The sequence below is a fragment of the Alexandromys fortis genome, unplaced genomic scaffold, assembly GCF_014885135.2.
Source record: "Alexandromys fortis isolate MF-2015 unplaced genomic scaffold, M_Fortis_MF-2015_v1.1 scaffold_321, whole genome shotgun sequence".
Classification (NCBI taxonomy): domain Eukaryota; kingdom Metazoa; phylum Chordata; class Mammalia; order Rodentia; family Cricetidae; genus Alexandromys; species Alexandromys fortis.
Genome location: NW_026068200.1, coordinates 668829 through 684778, shown reverse-complemented (window position 1 = coordinate 684778; position 15950 = coordinate 668829). Strand labels below are relative to the sequence as shown.

Below are 15950 nucleotides of genomic sequence, written 5' to 3'. Positions count from 1 at the left end.
TTGTGAAAGATTGTTTACTTCTTTGCACTGAATGACAACACTTCTGACACCTCTCGGTCCTGGCATATAGGGTAGAGATTCTCGTCCACACCCTGAACTACCCCATCAGGAAGTAACCTACTGAATAAAATGAGAGAATCAAATGATAGCTCCAAGGGAGATTTGATGGAAGTGTTTCCTTTCAATGTTGACTTTGGATGTTAATGTTTAAAGAAGAGATGTTTCAATGATGATAGGTTTTTTTCTAGAAATTACCTTCCGCTTGGACTTGCATCTGGCACTTGGCCCTCCGTATCATTGAAATTTAGAAACAGAAAGATTCTCCGAGAAAAGAGGGCCCAGCAATTTTAATTTACTTCTTTGGGTTTCATGATGTGCTAACAGCAGTACATCACACAGATATTCACACATAAATTTTGAAGCAATACGAATTTTTTAAATTCTCTTTAGTTTGATGAAAAGGGACGGACTCTCTAGAATTTGTAGTTGAGTACAAATAATTACATAGACTTACTTCCATCTTCATCTCCATTTTCATTACAATTGGAGAACTGGCAGAAACTCACCACGCAATTACCTACCTCTCTCATCATTTGGGTCACAGCTATACTGCCTGGATAATCACTAGTCACTTTGGTCCGGTGATAAAGGTAACAAAAGCTGCCAATTCATTCTGTAAGCCTTGCATCTGGATCTTAGCCCTCCGTAAGTAAGGTATTTTTATTACATGCTTTTGTTCAATTTGATAAACTTCTATCCTGCCTCTCTGTAGTGTAGCAGATGTAAAATTGCCTATTGTTTCTGGAAAATAGATGAGTCAGACACTAATTAAATTCAGTGATAATGTTAGCCACAGGTGGAAATGAGGCCAAAGTGGGCCGTTCATTTATTCTTCCTGGCTTGATTTGTCTTTTAAAATATTACATTCAGAAGGCTTTAAGAGCCTCACAATGTAGGATAATTTGGAGGGGGGAATCCTGTGCTTCATTAGCTGAGTTGTCCTGAGCCAGTGAGCTAACCGTGAATGCCTGGAAGACTTGTATGAGAGCATAGTGGGAACCGGCATCTGCCTTCACCTAGTCTTTAGGACCTGAAATGCATGCGCTTAGAGGGGCCATGCAATTTTCGCTTCCTTCGCCTCTCATCCAGACTTCACCAAGTAGCCTAGCACACTCTGTGAAGCAATGAAATCTTCAGAGGTAATTGTAATTGTTTTTTCCATTTAAGTCAAGGAGGACAATGTTCTGAATTCTGTTGAGGGGTCACTCTGCTACTCTGGTGCACATTGTCACTGTTCTTTCCTTAGTGATGACTGATCCCTGCCCCTGGAGAAAGTGATGTGATTCTTTGGCAAGAGTTTAATAGGTTCCGATGCTAGAACATATTCTGAAACTGCTCAGAGGCAGGAAGACCTTGTCCTAAATGGAATTTTGATAATCATACCCTTAAACACTGGACTTTTCTGAAAAGGATCCCAAAGGATCTGTGCTCAGTGGAATGTTCTAATGTCAAAATTCACTGCTCTCTCCACCATGTGACCCTACTTCCATTGTAATTCTACCCTCCCCTTAGTCTATAGCCGATACCCTGCCCCTTCAGTCCTGCCTTGGAAAACTGTTTAAGCTGTACATTAATGGTACAACTTTGAATGACTGCATCTAACACTGCCTTGTGCCTAATAGCTACTTTGATGCATGAGCTGTCTAACTGGCTTATGTTGACTTGGACCATACAGAGGTTGAGTTAGCGCTGGATTCCTCTACCTGATGAAGAAGCCCGGTGCTGAGCTTGGGCGGACCTTCATCTGCGTGCACTGTTGCTATTATGCTGTCAGGAACGAGCCATATCCACTGGTACTTAATAAAAAGGCCTATCCACGAACTAGCTGAGTTAACAAGTGAACAGGGCTGGGGGCTTAGGGGAGGAGCAGAGAGAAAGGGCAGCGTTTGCCTGGAGATGCTCTGAGAGCAGTTGTGTGGGAGCTTGGGGTGAAAGAGTTTGTGTGCGCCAGCTCCATGCAGGAGAATCCTGAGGAGATGGGGAAATGGGGAGGGGATGGGGGCATCTTAAATGTATGAGGGGTGAAGTAGAAAAATATCTATCCTATTTAAATATAGGCAAGCCTCACTAACTCAGCCTAATTAGAGGAAAGCCAGTCTGAATCATGGAATATTTGAAATGCATTTTTATTACTTTCAAGCATTGGACATGCTAGTAATTCAAAATAGACTAACAGCATAGAACAGCACCTCAGGGAAGGGGTTTTAAGAATCATTTGTAATTAGCATATCAATTATTTGTATGTAAGTGGATGTGCACAAAGTGCATAAAAAGTTTATTCTCCTAAGTAGGACAAACATTCCCCAGTGCAATCCTGTTTACACTATTAATTTGCTTAGCCAGCCCTTTTTGTGCCAAGATAGATGTATGTAAGAAATGCTTATTTCCTCAGGGAAGAATGAATCGCTTCCCTGTGTTTAGTCCAGTAACTAAGAAGCTGAGCGCCACTTGATTGGTTTGGGATTTCCAGGATATGGAGTTTTCAATTTGCATACAGACTAGAGAGATTTCATATGGAGAAGATCTGGCAGCCATTGCCAGAGACCCAGTTTCCCCATCTGGATTTCATTGAAGTGATCTGGATTTCATCAAGCAACAGGACACTGATCCTAAATGATCCACCAGACACTCCAACATAGACATGTTTAAAATACATCCTGCCTGAGAAAAATAACTGCCAAAATATGATAAGTTGGAATTACTCTATGTGCAGTACTTAAAAGTAATAAAAATGCATTTCTTTTTAAGTCCCACAAAAACCATGCAATATCAAGTTAATGATGAAAATCAATCCCCAAACTTTTTCCTGCACACCTCATTGTGTGACAGCATCGCACAGATTTCCTATCATCTGGGAGAAGCTATTCTGTTGTGAAGAGCTATACCAGGTGCTAACTATGTGGCGGGATTTTGGCTTTGAATCTTAGTGAGGCCCTCCTGAGTAAAAACGGGTGAGGGAAGGGCTAGGGGCACGTTTATTGTTAACAAGTCATTATTGTCCACATAAGTTTGAGAAGCTGGGCAATTGCATCGAAAAAGAGGTTTTATAGGGCAGGAAGAAATATGATTAGGAAATGAGAAGCAGAGCTATCTGCCTGTATTTTACCCTACACAGGTTAAACTGTGCTCTGGGTAAATGGTGAATTTTCCAAGGCTTAGCTAGAGAGTAGAAGCAAGTGTGGAGGACAGAAGCATGAGCAGTAAATGTACACACCGATGTTGCAACTACAGTTTGGAATGGCTCCAGCTCTCCCCTTTCCCCCAAGGGCATCACTAGCCAGGGTCTGCAAAGGCCAAATAGCTCTTTGGCTTCCAATCTGATTTTTTTACATAAGAAATCAGAGAAGTTGGCTCTCAATTTTAATAATATATTCCTCGAACCTCTATATAACAGAAAGGCACTTGTGTTTCTGCCCCCTCTTAAAGTGAATTTTGTGTTTGGTGAAAGGTAATAGATTGGCAACACTGGAAAATGAATTACTGTATTCCCAGAACAGGTATAACCAGGCAGTGACACTATGAAATTTCTCTCTGCCTTTGGGGACCATTAGAGTACTACTCAGGAAGTCACTGCTATAGTGTGCTGTGCTGAACTCGACAGTATCCTAGTGGGCTTTAAGAATTAACATAGCACTCGAAGGGCCTGACTCAAGGCCATTCATTTATTCATTCAGCGTTATACAGTGCTTACTATGTGCCTGATGCTGGGAGAAGACGTTCACAAACGTATCATTTAATCTCCATGATAACCTGCGAGAGGGAGAGTATTATTCTAGTTTTATAGCGGAGGAAACAAGGTTCAAAAAGCTGTCCATTTGGTCATGCACACACTAGGTCCAGGCTTCCGACCCTGGGCCAGTGTTCTCCCTGAACCGCATGATGTGGAGGTTACAGACATGCTCAAACAATGTGACACAAAGCTGAATGTCATTTGGTCCGTGAGCACTCCTGGTGGTTTCAGAGCAGTGAGCTAGCTCAGATCACATAAAGGGCTATTAGCACAGTGAGCCTTAGGATTCATATAGCCTTGCAGTCTTCTTTAGACCCGCCTCTCTGCCGAGCCCACCACCTGCGAGATAATGTATACCTTGCTTGCTGGTGGGTCCGGCCTTTCAGGATGAAAAGAGCCTGAGAGTCCTGGGCCTTTGTGATGATACCATCGAATTCAAATTGGGATTTTTATACTAATTCTAGCTCTGACAATTCACTCCGGGCCACTAGTAGGTCCTTTAATTCCGTATGACTCACTTTCTCTTGTGTGAATGAGAGTGGCTTACTTCCAAGAAGTAGAGCGAGAGATAAGTAATAATACCCTAAAAATAGTGCACTGCCCTTTCTGTTGCCAGGGTGAAATATATTTAATGAGTAGAATTGCTTACTACAAGGCCAGCTAGAAAAAGATGCCAATTAGAATCTACGTTTTTATGTAATGCTTCAGCGATAACAGCAAAGATAGCTCTTTAAAGTGCTACAAAATACGTCACGAAAGGGAAAAGAGCAGAAGTTCTGGGAGGTTGTGTGCTGCTTGGTGGGCTTGGGGAGTTTCAGGTTCGGCTTTTGTTTTATAGGTTTGGGTGTTTTAGATGTCTGAGGAACTAGTGCAGCTTGTCTGATGCTAAAAGCAGAGAAAAAAATCATAGGAAATTGAATGCCTTCTGGATGTGTCCAAGAGGCCCCCATGGCCCCCAATGAAATGACACATCACCTTCACTGCAGGGAGCCCCCACTCTAATTCCTTCCTCCCACAACTATTTGTAATAGAGCTGAAGTCCCTGAGGCATTTGCCGTATGCTGAGTCCCCTGACAGCCGAGGCTTTGCAGAATGAGTCAGCAGGACCTGAGCCGAGATAGGGTGGAAAGAATGGAGAAACACATACACGTAAGAAAAGTTGACTGGCCTGCCATTTGGGGCCTTCACACAGCCCTCTTCTGAATCCCATTAAATCAGTGAGTTTAGTGTTTATTTATATCTCAGAGAGGAGCTTGGCTGCTGGCATGAACTTCTCTCAGGCTGACTAGGGAGAGCTCAAAGCATTGGGAATGCTCTCCTCTGTGGTCAACTTTTAAGTTTCTTGATTTTTTTCATTTCTAGTGAGGGAGTCTCTACGGCAGTGGCTCTCCAAGTTTCTCATGTTGTGGTGACCCCAGCAGTACAGATATTTTCATTGCTACTTCATAAATGTAATTTTGCTACTGTTAGGAATTGTAAATATCTGATACGCGGGATATCTGATAGGTGACCCCTGGGAAAAGGTCCTCTGACCCCAAGGGGTCGTGAGGCACAGGTTGAGAACTGCTGCTCTAGAGGGTGTTGGTAGTACTGGTTAGAAAACATGGGAGATACTTGGCTGGCTGAGCCGAGGTATAAACTAGAAAGTCAGGAGATGGAACCTGTCTCTATCACAGGCCTGGCTAGGCAGGCAAGTTAGGGTTACCATGTCCTGCCACAAACCATGATCATGACTGTGACAGTCAGTCTAGCATCCCAGAGCCTGGAGATGAGATTTTAGATTCAAAATTCCTTAACAAACTAATAATAAATACATATTCTCCACCCGCCCCCTGCAACACCGCCACCGCCTCTCATCCCATTTCCCCACCCCAGTGAATGATGTCAAGTGTTCAGAGCAGAAACTGTGGGTGAATATTTCCAAGCTTTTGGGGCTTTTCTTTTATCTCAAAGTATCACGCCTGTCATCAACCCTAGCTGTTTTCCTCCTCAGGCTCTAACACCCTCCCCCAGATTAAGTCTCTGTGCCTGCTTCTCCTCATTTGCATAGCCCCCTCAGAAAACCAGACTGAAGACTGGGGGATCAGGTTTCTCATCAAGAAAACTGCATTTCAAATGAATGTCTTGTGTGTTTATAAGGAAGTTACTAATGTAGTGTAATGAGATGCCTGTCTTCCCCCTCCTTTCTGGGGAAGAGATTTTATACTTTCATAAAAACCTAAAATGAATGATTTACAGTGTAAGAAGGAGCACTGTTACCGCCATTAGGAAAGGTTTTCCAAAAGCAGGCTGGGGTGGTGTTTCATCCATGTATCGTTTAATGACTATTTATTGAATGCCTACTATGTCTAAAGTATTGATTCTATGTTCAAGAAAGTTAGGAGAAATTTCAAAATATTAGATAGAGATTGATTTTCATATTCATACACATTTGAATAAAATAAAACATGGAAAGTTGCAAGAACCATAAAATTTAGGAAGCTGCAGGCATTCAGAGGAAATAAATACTTCAGAAAAAGACTTAATTAAGGAGGTAACATTTGATCTGGGTTCTAAAGGGTACCTAATTACTCTGTCTTTACAAAGTGTGCAAATGCGTGTGCATATTTATAAAATCTGGGTCAAGTTTGAATATACAGAAATTGTAGGGAAGGATGTTCTGTAGAGAGGAAGCAGTAAGAAGCAGAGTTGGAAGAAGCCGCCTTGTGCATGGAGGATAACAGTGGTTCAGTTTGACTGGACTGGAAAGTGAAGAAGAAGCAGAAGTTACAAAGACTGGGAAAGAAGGTACGAACTACAGCCTGGATGAGCTCAAATTCATAGCTCTAAAAGCATTAGGCAAACCAGTGAATGTAGTAAAATGAGGAAATAATAAAATCAGAGTTTAGTACACAAAAGTAATATTGTGTCTTGGCACTGCTGTTACGTGAAAGAAGGTGGGTGACATTGCTGGCACAGGACCTACTACACCATCTAGTTCCGGAAGTCATGGTAGCAGGTAGACTATAAGAATTTAGAGGTTCCACTCTGCTGCCAGGCTGGAGCTATCCCACTTAACAGATGTATGACACTGTATAGACTTCTGAACTTCACTGTGCTGCAGTTTCCCCGCCTGCCTTATAATTGTTATGAGGGTTAAATGTGCTAATACATACCAAGTATATAGAACTTGATATGTCTGGAACTCTGCTCTGGATAAAAATCTTCAAAAGAATGTTAGCTGCTCATATTTTCTCCATACATGGAAGAGATGGAATCTGAGATATCCTTCAAAGAATGACTATGGCTATAGACGTGGAGAAAGATGACTTGTAGCCACAGGCAGCATGTGACAAAGGGCCTGCCTGGATGGAGACGCAAAGTGAGTGAGGTAAGCATTTTGCCTGTGGGATGACATATCATAGGCCAAGCGGCTATTGAGTAAGAGGTTCTTAAAAGTAAGCCAGAGGTAGATCAGGAGGGACCTTGAGTCATAAGCTAAAGTAGAGGGACACTGAAGGATTTGGGGAGAAAGCAAGTGACTTGATCAAAAATTTCCCCTAAGGAAAATTAACTTATTGGCAGTTTATGTGAAGGATTGGACAGAGAAGAGACCTGAGGTAGGGCAAGTTGTTAGGAAGGTATGGGCGGATTCCCTGTGGATTCAAGTGTTCAAGGCGAGTGAGAAGGATGCTAATGATGAATAATAGGAGAGGAACAGGGTGGGGGACCTCACAGAGGTTCTTAACTCATGTACAGTTTTGTACATGAGCGGCTGAAGGTGTGGCCATCATTAAGAGACACAGGAATTGGAGGAAATAAGATCGTAGGTTCAACATGGTCCAAATAGAGCTGTAAATCACCGCGCCTCTGCACAAGCTGGCAGACTGGTCCCAAAATTTATATGCAGATCCAACCAGGAACAGCCCAGACAGTCTTGAAAAGAAAGGAGAAAGTTGGGAAACTCATACTTTCTCATTTTCAAAACTGACTACAAAGTTGCAGTAATCAAGAAGTGTGGTGGTGACTTCAGGGCAGGCCCATAGATGAACGGAACTGAGTTCAGAGAGGAGAAACCAGCCTCCACATGTACAGTTGTTTGAGTTTATATAGCGGGGCTGAGATCGCTGAGTGGGACAACTGGAAAGCAGCATATAAAGCAATGACGTTATAACTTTACACCGTATAAAACAGACTTAGATCCAATGTAAGTGTAAATGCTAGATACTGTAAAACTCTTAGCATGAAACAGATTATGACCTTGGATTAAGAGATAGTTTCTTAGACATGACATCGAGAACATAAGCAGCAACAGCAAAAATGGGTAGGTAAAACCAGACTGTCAAAAGTTAAAACTTTTTTCTTTTTTAGATTATAATTACAACAATACTCTCTTCCCTTTCCTCCCTCCATCTCCCAATATCCCTCCCTTGCTCTCTTTCAAATTTATGGCCTCTTTTTTCACTAATTGTTATTACATGTATGTATGTCCAAGTATATATATAGATATTCCTAAGTAGAACCTGTTCAGTCTGTATAGGTTACTCGTCTGTATGTTTTCAGGGCAAATCTGTACTTCAAGTGACACTATCAGGAAAGTGCAAAGGTAATCCACAGAATGGGAGTGAATCCTTGTCGGTCATGGACCTGACCGTAGACTGGTGCCTGGGATATACTACGAATTATTACACCTCAGTGGTAAAAAGCCAACCCACTTTTAAAATGGACAAAGGACTGGACTAGACAGTGCTTTGATGATGTCCCCATGGCTGATAAACACAGAAATAGATACTCGACTTCATTAGTCATCAAGGAATTAATTACAAATGGGACCACAGTGACAGGGCTGTAGCTCCATGGCAGAGTTTAGGCAGGAGGCCTTAGGTCTCTAGGGTTGGATAAAATGGGATAGTATATCTTACCCATCAAGGTTGTATTTCTATATTTAAGAATATATATTTATATGTATATACATATATGCATATAACAACAGTTAATGAAAAAAGAAGCCATGAATTTGAAAGCAAGGAGGGTTTGGAGGCAGAAATGGGAAGAGAAAAATGATGTAATCATATTATAATCTCGATAAATAATACAAAAAACTAAAAGAAAAATGTAAGTTTTGACAGAGAATCTTATAGTAAATAAATTAAAACAAAGCACAGAACAGCGTACATGAAATGCAAATAAATACTAAGTATTTGCCTTATTTCTTTAAAAAATTTTAGTTCTTGAAAATGAAGAATAGCTATTTTAATTTAAAATAAACCAATACAGAAGATAAGTGTTGACAAGAATGTGAAGACAATTTGAGCACTCAAACAGTGCTAGTGGAAATGTAAAATGATGCAGCCACTGTGGAAAAAGTCTGGCATTTCTCAAATGCTTAAACATAGAGTTATCACATGACCCAGTAGATAAGCACACGCACACACACACACACACAAACACTCGCACATGCCTAGGAGAATTAAAAAATATGACTACCCAAAGAATTAGGCTTGAATGAGCTGAGTAGCGTTATTCATATTAACCAAAGAGTAGAAATTATCCAGATACCTAGTAGTTTATGAATAGAGAAGCACACAGTGAAATAAATATTTGTAGATTAAAAAGGAATTAAGAGCCAGGTGTGATGTTGCATGCCTGTAATATCAGCACTTGGGAGGTAGAGGCAGCAGGATCAGGAGGTGTTCAAGGCCACCCTTGACTACATAGAGAGTTTTAGTCCAGCCTGAACTAAACAAGACCCTGTGTCAATCCCCACCAAAGAAAATACGATACTAATTCATATGATAACACAGATAAAGCTTGAAAACACTATGCTAAGTGAAGGAATCTAGACACAAAAGACCACATATTTTATCATTCTACTTTTATAAGGACAAAATTAGATAAACCTCTAAAAACAGAAAGTAGAGCAGTGCCTTCCAGGGTTTGTGGTTTGGAGCATGGTAGAATGAGTAGTGACTGTGCTCACAAGGTTTCCTCTGTGCCTGATGGAAAAGTCCTAAGATGCCTTGTAGTTATGGCTACACAGTTCTGTGGCTACATTAAAAAATATTGTACACTTTAAGGGCAAGAATTGTATGATATCAATTGTTTTAAATACACTGTGTGTACATGTTATATGTATATAGCTGTGTGTTTGTGTGCACATGTGCCTGCTAAAAGTCAGCCTGTGTGTCTGATGAGCCCTTGTGGTTTCGAGACAGGTTCTCAGTGAGCTTGTAGATTGAAAATGAGGCTAGGCTCCAGGGATCTTCCTGTTTCTGTTTCCCTAGCACTAGATGACAAGTACATGCCACCACTCCTGGCTTTTTCATGAGTTCTGGGGAGTCAGGTTCTCATCCTCACCCACTAAACTGTTTCCTTAGCCGCTGTCTTAAGTATACTTTCAAAATATCTGTTACTGGAGCAGTCCACGCTTTAAGCGGCTGGAGATCTTGGTAAAACCAGCTGCTAGGTGCTTTTAAGACATTTCGAAAGCTAACAGAGAAAAGGCTTTTGGACTGGTAACTCAGCCAGCTCTCTCCTGAGAACAGAAAGTAGACTGCAAGAATCATAGGGGCCCTGACATGGGTAAAATTTTGACAGTGCTGACAGGAAGGAAGAAACACAAGCTATTTCTTTTTTTTAAAATATTTATTTATTATGTATACAATATTCTGTCTGTGTGTATGTCTGCAGGCCAGAAGAGGGCACCAGACCCCATTACAGATGGTTGTGAGCCACCATGTGGTTGCTGGGAATTGAACTCAGGACCTTTGGAAGAGCAGGCAATGCTCTTAACCTCTGAGCCATCTCTCCAGCCCCCCACAAGCTATTTCTTATCCAAAATAAGTGAATCCTTTGAGATGCGGGGATAGACCATGAGAGAAGGAGCAACAGGAAAGAGAATCTAGAGCCCAGAGAAGGTAGCCTCGTAGAGAAGGGATCGAATGGAGGTCATTTTCCGGTAGAGACAAGAACTATGGGAATGTCCTCACTCACTACACAGAGCCTCAACCACTTACCTCCAGTATGACTTTAAAAGATTCACCTCAAACTTTTTATCAGCGACTAGTTACCCATGGGGAGAAAGTGGAGGTGAAGGGGGAGGTTCTCATTTATTTAATAAATTTCTATGTTTGATATTTGGGGGTGGGATGGTTTTGTTTTGAGACAGGGCCTTCCTCTATGGCTCCCTGCACACCCAGGCTGGCCCCACCCTGGCATAGCGCTCTTTCTGCCTCTGCCTCCCACGTGCTAGGATTACAAGTGTGCACTACTACACCATCTGGTGTTGGATTTCTTTTAATATATCAAGAATATCCTTTCATCCCAGTTTGTTTTTCTTTTGAGGAAGGCTCTTACCATGTAGCTCAGGCTACCCTACATTCACTACCCTGCTGAGAGTTTTATTTGAACAGACAGTGTAAGAAATGCAATTGTTTATCAATTGGAAATAAAGGATTACCGAGTTATAATGACTGAGTGGTCTTTGGTAATCTATAAATGTTTATGGAATTTTATGATCTGAAGCTGTAAACAGAAACTGTAGTGAAAGCAATTTTTTTGAATTCTCAGCTTACTATAATAGAGGAGGACAGATAATGTGGATACCGTGGTTTTAATTCAAAGGCCTTACTTATGTTGGCAAGGCAAAAATGACCATTTGTGAGGCAGTTAAGGATGCTTGTCAGAGTTTCTGAAATCATTAGCCATTTTCTCTGGAAGAAAACAGGTGGGCTGTTGGCTTGGAAACAGGAAGTGATCGGGCAATCAGTTGTTTTGTTTGTGGTTTTTGTTTTGTTTTGTTTTGTTTGTTTTTGTTTGTTTTGAGACAGAGTTTCTCTGTATAGCTTTGGAGCCTGTCCTGGATCTTACTGTAGACAAGGCTGGCCTCTGAACTGCCTCTTCCTCCCAAATGCTGGGATTAAAGGGTGTACCACCACCGCCACGCCAGAAATCAGTTTTAACTCGAATAAAGAGCAAGCACAAACCAAGCAGTGTGACTCTGTCAGTTACAGACCTGCCAGATCTACAGCGTGAGTTCCAGGACAGAGAAGGCTGTTACACAGAGAAAACATAGATTGAAAAACAGAGAGAGAGAGAGAGAGAGAGAGAGAGAGAGAGAGAGAGAGAGAGAGAGAGAGAGAGAAAGGAAGGAGGAAGAGGAGGAGGAGGAGGGAGGACGAGGGAAAGCAAGCACAATAAGGACATGGGAAGACAAAAAACTGTAGCAATGAAAGTCGTTCAGCGTCTTAAATGTAAAATCGTTCCAAGCATTTGCTTTTCAAACCTCCAAAAGTGGCCGTGCTTAGGAATAACTAAAGTGCAGTGCAGACAGACACCACTCTTGTTGAAACCAGAATGAAAGATAATGTCAGAGAATTAGGACAGTCCTTGGAGACAGTGAGGTAGGTTTTGTCTTTTTTTTTTTTCAACTCTGTAAACCCATTGCCAACCTTGTACCTGCCTAGCATATAGTAAGCATTCAATTAGCATTCATTTGTTGGATGAACGGACGGACGGATGGACAAACATTATAGCACTTAACAGTGTTTTGAACTTTCCTGTCTTCTACCCCTACTGAACCATCAACACCATCAGGTTTAGGTCTTTGCCTGTCTTCTTTTTACCCCTGTTGGTTTTGGGAGACAGGGGTCTCACTGTGAAGTTGCAGCTAACCTGCTAATTCACTGGTAGCCCAGGTTGGCCTGAAATATTGGGCAATCCTCTTGCTTCAGTTTCCTGTGTATTAGGGTTAGAAGTATATGTTATCACTAGTATAGGAAATAATAGGTACTTGACTCTGGGTTTAAGTGAGTGAACAAATCCTGAACCCCAGAGAATAATGACAAGGAAAGAAAAAAGTAATAAAAAAAATGAAGCAGAAGCTAAAAGCCTCAAGGGGGTGAAAGACTATTTCATAGGTCTATAGACAGGAATTTTAATAGTATTTGTTTAATGTAAGCAAATGATGTTGACTTCAAAGTGGAGATATGAGGGCAGGCATACTGGCACAAGCCTATAATTTCAGTGCTTGGGAAGCTAAAGCAGGAAGTTCCTAGACCAGCCTGGGCTACATAGTGAGACCATATCTTAAAAAACCAAACCAAACAAACAGCGTGTGTGTGTGTGTGTGTGTATCCCACACCAAAAGACAAGCAATGAGAGGAGGGGTATGAACTTGGAAATGGTAATTTGTCCACATAGCCCCATTCACAGTCCCTCTTACCCCTAGCCATCTGCCTACCCCTCTCAAGTTTTTTCTGACTGACCTGGTCTTGCCTAGAGAGCTTCCATGTCCCTTGTGCCATTCCCTCTGCTGCTAGGCTTTGTGATTTTGTTCTTACATGCAACATCAAAAATCAGTACAACTTTTAGCAAGATCAGTACTTATAGATCTCCAGGGCTCCCATTTGACCGTCAGATCAGATGAAAAGCTGCCTAGTTTTCCATGTCCACCATCCAGCTTTCCGTAAACTGAGGTGTGTTCAGTGTACGAAATGCCTTCCCTTTTTCAAAGCTTCTGATTACTGTTTTCTTTACCCATCCAGAGCCCATTTCATCTGAACTCCCTGAAGACTCATTTTCCCTACAGCTCTAAGAAAGACAACTGTTCCAGAAACACCTCCCTTCTTTCCCTTCCTCTCTCCTAATTACCAGTCATGAACATTATAGGTATCTTCTTTTCTTGGGTATCGCTCCATGTTGCTCTATTAATTCTGGCATGGAAGTTCCTCTCAAGTCCCTGTCTTTCTTGTGGCCGTAGCCTGTGGATGGTTGTAAAATCAGCCTTCAGTGTATTCCACACTAGAGTTCACTTATCTAAGATGAACTTCTAATTGTGTCACCAACACACACAGCATGCACATTGCCTGTGTACATGCACGCACATAATGTTTGCAACATTGCACACGCTTTACATAAAAAGCCAGGCTCACTTATGTCTGACTTTCTGTACCTCCACTCGCAGTTTGTAGCCTGTATGACACATAGATTCTCTTCTCCGAACTCCTCTCCTCTTCGTGCCCTCCAGAACCATTCTGCAGCCAACTCCCCTAACTTTATCCCACCAGCCTTCAACTTCCTTTTTCTGCTGTGCTTTTTGTTTGATCATTTCTGGGGATCAAATTCAGGTCTTATATCTGCTACCTTCCATGCCTTAAAAAGATTTTTAAATTTTTTAATTAAATTTATTTATGGTATTGGGGGAGCACACATGTGCCATAACTGCTTATAGAGGTCAGAGGACAACTTTCAGGAGTTGGTTCTCTTCTACTATGTGGGAACTGGGAATTGAACTCAGGTCCTCAGGCTTGGCTGCAAACGTCTTTACCCACTGGGCTACCTCACTGGCCTTAACAAAACATTTATTTCAAAATAATCACACCTTCACAGGAGATTGTGAAGGGAAGTCCTGGGCACTTTCCTCCAGCTTTCCCTGGTGTGACAACTTGCACACAGTTACAGTACATCATCAAAATGAAGAAATTATTTTGGTATAGTTTATTGACTTCATTCACACTCCACCAATTATGCATACATTCATGTATTTGTGTCTATGAAATTTTATCATATCTGAAGCCTCACATGACAACTATAATCAAAATAGAGAACTATGCCATCACATGGTTATGTCATCCTACCCCTGTCCTATCATAGCCATCTATAACTACTGGCAGTGACTAATCTCATCCCTCTGTAGTTAGGATTTTACAACATTTATGAATGGAATCACACAGGCTCACTTATTATATATATATATAAAACGTATATATATATATATATTAGATTGGCCTTATGTACTCAGCGTACTTTCCTGTAATCCTCTCAAACTCTTTGCATATAATAATGGTTTGTTTATCATATTGATGAAAAGTATTCCACTGCTATGGATGCTGGTTTGTTTAACCATTTGCCTATTAAAAAAGTACGTTTGGATTTTTTCCAGTTAAAGCTATTTTGTGTAAAGATGCTACACACATCCATGTACAAGTTCCTACATGAAAATCAGCCTTAACTTTCTGGAATAAATTGCCCAAGAGTGCAATTGCTAGCTCATATGGCAAGTCTATTTTTAGTTTTGACAGGAACTGCTAAATTATTTTCCAGAGTGGCTATACCATTTTACATTCCCACTAACAAGATATGTGTGATTTAGTCTCCACATCTTCACCAGGAATTATTATCACTGTTTCCTCCTAGCCATCTTGAGAGTTGGCTCATCTGTGGTGCGTCTCATCTTTCAGGACCTAAAGAGCCATTATAGCCCCTGTAGAGCCTTTTCCAGCCTCACCTGGAGACGCTCACTTCTCTCTCCCATGTGCCAAAACTCTGATACTTCATTTATCATTGCATTTTAATTCTTTATTGTCAGAGTTTATGTAATCCCCTCTTATGAGCTACATGATGATACAGACCATGCCAAATTCCTCTTGACTCCTGGAGCATCTGCTCCAGTACCATTCTGGGCACCTAGTGGGTACTCAGTAAGTGTGTGCTAAGTGAAAGGAAGGAGTGGAAAGAATGGTAGCCCTCCCCTGCTAGAAACCTTTTTAAAACAGACATCACGCCTTCCGCTGTGTCTCCCAGCAACAGTTAATGGGGTGCTCTGTTTGTGTAGATGCTCAATAAATGTCGCCCAAACTCTTCAGGTGGCTTATCTTCCCTCTGCACCCATGAGATAAGCACATGAATGAGAGAATAGACCAAAGAATCCTTGCATTAAGGATCATATGTCATAAATTTTGTAATATTCTTATAATCTTTACAATCACTCTGCATTCATCTGTGTGATGAGAAATCAAAACAAAATAGTCCTTTAAGTCAAAGAATGCCTCTGTGGCCATCATTTTACTCCCTGGTTACATATGGATTGGGGAGGGCAGTGTTTTATGTTCCTGAATTCCTTTTGCCATCTCAGGAGGATCTGGGATTTTTCTGTTTTTCTGCACTGGTGTAATTTGACATGTTGATTATGAAAGGGTCATTAACTTCAACATTTTTGATCACTTTTTGACTCTGTATTTTCTCAACTCTGAAGTCTGTTAATTTGCACTTGTTTATATGTCTCTGTAAGAGTCACTCCGGCCCTTGAGGACTGGACTATGTTTTGTCTGGAAAGTAGATTGTAAGCCCCTTGAGAGCAAGGACCTTATAATTCCTCGGAATGCATTCTGGACATTGTCAG

The 15950-nt window shown here is 41.3% G+C and overlaps 1 protein-coding gene and 1 long non-coding RNA gene across 5 annotated transcripts in view; one reads left to right on the top strand and one right to left on the bottom strand.

The window, feature by feature from the left end:
- The window catches only part of LOC126493114 (uncharacterized), a 258406-nt gene that overhangs the window by 83540 nt on the left and 158916 nt on the right, over positions 1-15950 (bottom strand). The gene's annotated exons all lie outside the window — the stretch shown is intronic.
- Positions 1-15950, top strand: part of Hdac8 (histone deacetylase 8) — a 225526-nt gene that overhangs the window by 81453 nt on the left and 128123 nt on the right. The window lies entirely within an intron of this gene.